We start from the raw sequence: 6942 nt of genomic DNA on the forward strand, positions 1-6942 counted from the left end.
TATTATTGATTTTTTTTATTAAGAAGATTAGGTATACACAGCAATGTGCTGCTACCCTATTCTATATGGAATATTACACAGTGTAGATAAAAAACTAGCTATAAGTTTATCTAATACTCCCATCTCACAGGATGGTTAGACATACTGTACATGGAATCAATTTAGAAAATACCAGCCTCAATACAAAAAACAAATCAACTCTGACTAAACAACTCTAAGCAATTTTCACAAGAGGTAAGCACTGAATCATGGAAACATTATATTATAATTACTCTTACCAGTTTCTACAAAACTCCTCTCAAACAATGTATTTTTAAACATGTTTAGGTATACAGGGTCCATAGAATTACCCAAGTCGGCCCAAATCTGGCCAAAACTACCCAAATCGTCCTAGCATTACGTAAGTAATGAAGAAATATGGTATATTTACTTACTATAATGTTGGTGCTACACGTAGAACATGATCAAACCTATTTTTACTCTGAAATAATCTAATTTCATAACGAAATGAGACGTAAATATGTGAGAGGTGACGCCATAGGAAGTCGACGGTCCAAGCGACAATTGTGTGGAGCGACTTATCCAAGATATATGGTCGCCTGGAGAGTGTTTGTTGCCATATCAGCCTCCTGTACACAGTGATCCAGTCGTCGTATTTCATGGCTCAAATTGTCGCAAATTTAATTGGTAATATTAACAAGTAGAATGTGTATTTATAATAATATTTTTCATAAACAGCCACAAAATATTTAATATTTATTAAAAAAAAGTGTCTGGAAGTTAAATCAATTCCACATGACAATAAATTTGTTATATAGATACTAGCGTTATTCGTTGGTATGCGTTCGCTATTTAAACTACTCCAGTCCTTTTCGTTCATAGAACACCGAACCCTACACGCTCTCTGATATATTGCTTAATTAACAAATATTCACAAATAAAGATTATATTTATATATGTTATCAGAAAGGCAGATATAAAATAGTTTGTGTTAATGCATCACAGAGATTATACCTTATTAGAGAGGAAAAATATTCATATTTTAAACAAGGCTTCTTGGCCGACGCTCTCCCTTTCGATGGGAACTATGACCTTTTGAAAATCAATGTTAATTGAATCTATATATTGTAAAAAACGAAGTTTTTTATGTCATCAGAAAGATATATAAGCTGCATGTTAATACTTTGGTATAAATATAACTGAAGTGAAAGTGAAGATATATGCCTTTTTATAGTTACTTTGTAACGGTTCTATTGTTACGTAAAGTATGGTGACAAGTAAACACAGACACTAAGATACTATATATATATTTGGTCGAATATACAGAAGTACACAGGTGATACGTGTGAGTTGAGCGCACTGAGCGTTGGTACAGTATCTCGCAAGTGTCTGCTCTAGACCACACTTGAAAGTAGACTCTGGTTAATTTTTGCTATCCTGCTGCTTATATGCCCGGGCAACTCCTCACCGTATTGCCCGGGCAACGCCTCACCTCATTCATCTCCAAAGGTTGACAGGAATATTAACAATGCATTTGGAGCGAGTATATTATTGGATAATCTACTCGCTACAGTCCGTTGTCGTAGGTGGCGGTGCTGCTGGTAACTGTGGTCGAAAAAGTGAACTGCGTAGTCGGCGGATGTGTCTCTGGATTTAGCAGTGTTGCAGACGTTGAGACGAAGACTGGAGCAGAGCAGAGAGCTGAGTGAGGCCGGAGTCGTTGAGCTCTATGTGGGAGAGCGTGGCGGCTCGATTGAGAATTGTGAGTGTCTAAACTCGGGGAGCGAGAGCGTGGCGGCTCGATTGAGAATTGTGAGTGTCTAAACTCGGGGAGCGAGAGCGTGGCGGCTCGATGCGGTCGTAGTCTGCTGTCTGCTCTGTGTCGAAGCTGTAGCGTCTTGGGTTGATTAGGACTGTACACGCCGAGTACTACATTGTTGACTGTGGAAATTGTAGTCTGGTACTAAAAGATGTAGGCAGTGTGTGGACAAGCTCGGTGTAGCAGGAGAGAAGAATGTGCATAATTGTTGCGTCCTTGGGTCGCTGGTGGAGCATTTTAGATCCGGGGCGGATGGGCTCGGGCACCAGGACATTAGGAGGTAATGTAGGCACGTAGTTAGGACAACGAGGTAATCACTGCTAGAGCTGAATTGTCCTGGAGGCGACGAAGAGTCGGAAACGCAAGCTGTAAGTCCTGTACTGCGCAAAGTGCTTGAGTCGGCAGAGTATCAGAATGCAGTGAACGTGTAGATGAATCTGACGAAAGAGCAGCTTTCGTGGGCGCCCCTGTAGAACAAGCAGTGCCCTGGCAGCGACGGAGAGTCGGCAGGACAGGCTGTAGATCACACATTATGTAGTTACTGATGAAGCTGCCAGATGAGTGAGTAGTGATCGTGGAGCAGCAAGCCGTAGTAGATGAAAATGCAGAGATGATCGCGATGAAAATCATAGCTATGGCAAGGGTGTTGGCAACGTTCCATGACAGGTGGCTGCGGTCCACAGCAAGCAGCAGCAGTGGAGGTCCAATGAGAGTCCATGTTGTAGTCCATCGTGGCTGGGTATCGTCGAAACTCTCTGGGGTCACCAATGTAACGGTTCTATTGTTACGTAAAGTATGGTGACAAGTAAACACAGACACTAAGATACTATATATATATTTGGTCGAATATACAGAAGTACACAGGTGATACGTTGGTGTGAGTTGAGCGCACTGAGCGTTGGTACAGTATCTCGCAAGTGTCTGCTCTAGACCACACTTGAAAGTAGACTCTGGTTAATTTTTGCTATCCTGCTGCTTATATGCCCGGGCAACTCCTCACCGTATTGCCCGGGCAACGCCTCACCTCATTCATCTCCAAAGGTTGACAGGAATATTAACAATGCATTTGGAGCGAGTATATTATTGGATAATCTACTCGCTACAACTTGATGGCTCGCTCAGGGAGTGTGAAGGCCTGCACACAAGCCAATCAATTTTATAATTAATGTACATATATGCAAAGTAACGTCAAAGGTTTTTTTTTCAGAATAAAGACAGATGTAGACGATAATGTAAATACATTTCAAGGAAAACATATCTTAAATGAAAGCTCCCTTGGGGAAGTCCTTTCTACACCAATACCACAAAGTTTCCCCCAAACGAATATAAAACCCAATTGTATCGCCAAGACACCGCGGACACCATACAACGAATCTCAAAGACATCAAGCAGTTTGAAACCACACCTCCCCGCCGCCTTTCATTACCTGACGAAGGTCAAGGGAGTGTGACGGAAAGCTGCCATCATTAACACCGGTAGTGTAGAGGGGACACCGGTGGTGTAGAGGTGGAGGGGAGAGTGATGGTGTGATCGTGGTGGGGAGCCCCTCGTCGCCTCGCTCACTCGAGCTTCGAACACACTATGGTCGGCCTCGAGGGGGACTGGTCAAGTCGTCTGAATTTTGTAACTAGCTCATCAAGATTGTAACTTGCTTAGCTAAATGAATTGTGGGGTTTAGTCCCTGAGTCCATTATGTGCCTCTGTAACCCTTTTCACTACCGCCCACAAGATGGGTATGGGGTGCATAATAAATGAACTAAACTAAACAAGTCGTCTACTGTAATTTCGGATACCGGGCTAGAAACAACTTCGTTCACCGAGAAATTTGTACTTCCAAACCAATTTGTTCGTATATGCGCTGGTTTGTGTTCGCTGCTGTTCTCGTCTGAATAAATACATAACACTTCATCATATAATTATTAGCGCTTCCATTAACAATGCTTAGCGCACTGTTTGTATTACTTTGTTTGTTAACAAAGCGCTCTCGTATCAGAGAAGGGAAGGGAAGAGAACTCTCAGGGGGGAAAGCGCTGTAACGTACGGTTATGTTACGTTGTTGGGTACATTAGATACAGTGTTTAGTTAGTTTCATATTTATTTAGTAGTCCTAGATACAGCAGTGTCGTAGACGTTGAGACGGGGCTTGAAGCAGAGCAGAGAGCTGAGTGTGGCCGGAGTCGCGGAGCTCTATGTGGGAGAGCGTTGTAGCTCGATGAGGTCGTAGTCTGCTGTCTGCTCTGTGTCGAGGCTGTAGCATCTTGGGTCGATTAGAACTGTACACGTCGAGTGCTACATTGTTGACTTGAAATTGTACTGCTTTGCTATTCGATTGATTGATTGATGATAAAGATTAAGCCACCCAAGAAGTGGCACGAGTATGAATAGCCTGTAAGTGGTGGCCCTTTTGAGCCATTACCAGTATTAAGAGCTGATACTGGAGATCTGTGGAGGTGCGACTGCACCCTGCGTGACGGGAGATGTCTCCCGAGGTTTGCTATTCGATTGATTGATTGATGAAGATTAAGCCACCCAAGAGGTGGCACGGGCATGAATAGCCCGTAAGTGGTGGCCCTTTCGAGCCATTACCAGTATCAAAAGATGATACTGGAGATCTGTGGAGGCGCAACTGCACCCTGCGTGACGGGAGATGTCTCCCGGACCAAGTGTGGCCGTTTACTATTCGATTGATTGATTGATGAAGATTAAGCCACCCAAAAGGTGGCACGGGCATGAATAGCCCGTAAGTGGTGGCCCTTTTGAGCCATTACCAGTATCAAGAGCTGATACTGGAGATCTGTGGAGGCGCAACTGCACCCTGCGTGACGGGAGATGTCTCCCGGACCAAATGGTGGTTTGCTATATCCCAAATCGCTTGCTTATATACGGTGACTACACCTCACAATAAGATAGGAGGGCAGAAACCGTTACCTGTAAATAGGGATAGGATTATAGCGTGTGTAGTTAGTGCTAATTAGTTATGCCATTAAGATGATGAGATAATGGAGCAAGTATAAGGCTTACTCGCTACAGTGGTGAAGCCTCACTTTGATTATTGACTCCAAGCATTGAAACCTCATTATCATAAGATACCCCCTCGGTACCCCTACTCAAATCTCTGAATATGTTAGACATTAAGTCACTGCACATTCTCTCATGTGTATTATACATATATAAAACGCTAAACTATAATGCCAATCCTGATCTCAAAGGCTTCATAGAAGGATGTAACAGAACCCATGAGCACCACACCAGAAATAAATACAGTTTTGATATTCCTAGAGTACGACTTAATCAAACTAGAAATGCTCTACAAATCAAGGGGCCCAGAATGTGGAATGACCTTCCCAACCATGTTAAAGACTGTACCTCTCTCAACCAGTTTAAGTTAAAAACGAAGCTATACCTAATAAATTCCCTGTAACCTACCTTACCCTTCTATTGTCAACCAATGTCTGTTTTTTTAAAGAGCGCTGTTTGTCGACATAATTGTATTTGTGCGGCTTTTTCATCTATGTTTTCATTTCTTGTTTTCATTCTACTCATTATGCTCAATTAGTATTAAGCTTGTCATTTAAGTTTATCATGCCCGAAACGCTTTGCGTAATAGTGGCTTTAGGCATTGCATGTACTAGCTCTACCTATAAGTCAACCATTCTTTGTAAAAATTTATTGTATGTATGTACCTTACCTAAATAAACATTTTATTTTATTTTATTTTTTTATTTTTTATTTCAAGATATAGTTTCACCGAAGAAAGTTCAACACCGGCCGATATAAATATCCCAGAACTAAGTCAACTCTCATACCAAGAATGGTTAAGGGCCACAGAGCTAACCTTATTTACTTATTTATTTATATACAAGATGGTATAACCACACTGCAAACCACGCATGACAGAGCGGATTTCACCGAAACGTTTAAAACACTGAATAATTTGGAGGATGTTGAACCAGACAACTTTTTCAAGATGTCAGATGCAACACAAACAAGGAACAACGGTTTCAAGCTTAACAAACCTCAATGTAGGTCTGAAAATAGGAGCTGCTTTTTAACCCACAGGGTTATAAACCCATGGAACTACCTACCCGCCGAAGCCGTAAATGTCAAAACACTGTTGAATTTTAAGATCTAGCGTGAAAAAAATCATCAAAATAAATGGGGGGACCTTTGACAGGCCATTAAATATAAATGGCTCTCGTATGGGCCAATAGGCCTTCTGCAGTTGCCCTTGTTCTTATGTTCAAGCTCGTCGTATCTTGTAACTCTATCATCATTACCTAGCCTCAGAACTTTACATTTATCAGCATTAAACTGCAGACTCGGGTAAATTCAGGTAAAATATAAAAGTATATCTAACTCGTTTTCTTTGAAACGGTCTGAATAATTTGATTTCTGCAAATTAAATTTATCTGAGGGGTCACTGACATATATTGGTCTCGACGAAAGAAAGGATTAGTAGAAATTCTAAGAGAGAATCAAATAGTTTCCGACTTTCATATTATTTCACCTGTCAGCTAATGATATTAGGTGAACATGCTTGTGCTTTAATTTTATTTAGTAGCCCCTCATATATAATATGGTATTAGTAGTAGAAGTAGTACATTGTACTACCTAAGCTTTTAATCAAAACAAAATGCATAAATTGCATTGTATGTACTAGCTCTATCTATAAAGCCAACAAACTTTGTAAAATCTCTTTATGTATGTACCTTACCTAAATAAAAATTATTATTATTATTATTAAATTCACTACACAATTGAGGTTCTTATTTGCGTCTTATTTCATTGTAAAAGGAGTTAATTTCCAAACAGGGTTGTATAAATAAATCTTATCTTATCTTTGCATTCAATTTTGTACGGTAATTTTTCAAACTTAAAATGTAAATAGCTATATATATATACCCCCTCTAAATGAAAAATGGCCTAATTTAACATATGTGCTAAAAATATTAACATAAATAATTCGTTTTTTAGATAACAAGATATTCATAGCAATAAGGTTTCTTGGAATGGCCTATAATGCACGCAAATACTAGTTTACGCACTTTTCGGGTAGTACGCCTGGAATTTCAAAATGGCGTTCAAACGGCGGTTGGTCGTTGAAGGCTGTCGGTCGTCAGTAT

Source organism: Procambarus clarkii, chromosome 47 (genome assembly GCF_040958095.1).
Source record: "Procambarus clarkii isolate CNS0578487 chromosome 47, FALCON_Pclarkii_2.0, whole genome shotgun sequence".
In the NCBI taxonomy this organism is placed as follows: Eukaryota; Metazoa; Arthropoda; class Malacostraca; order Decapoda; family Cambaridae; genus Procambarus; species Procambarus clarkii.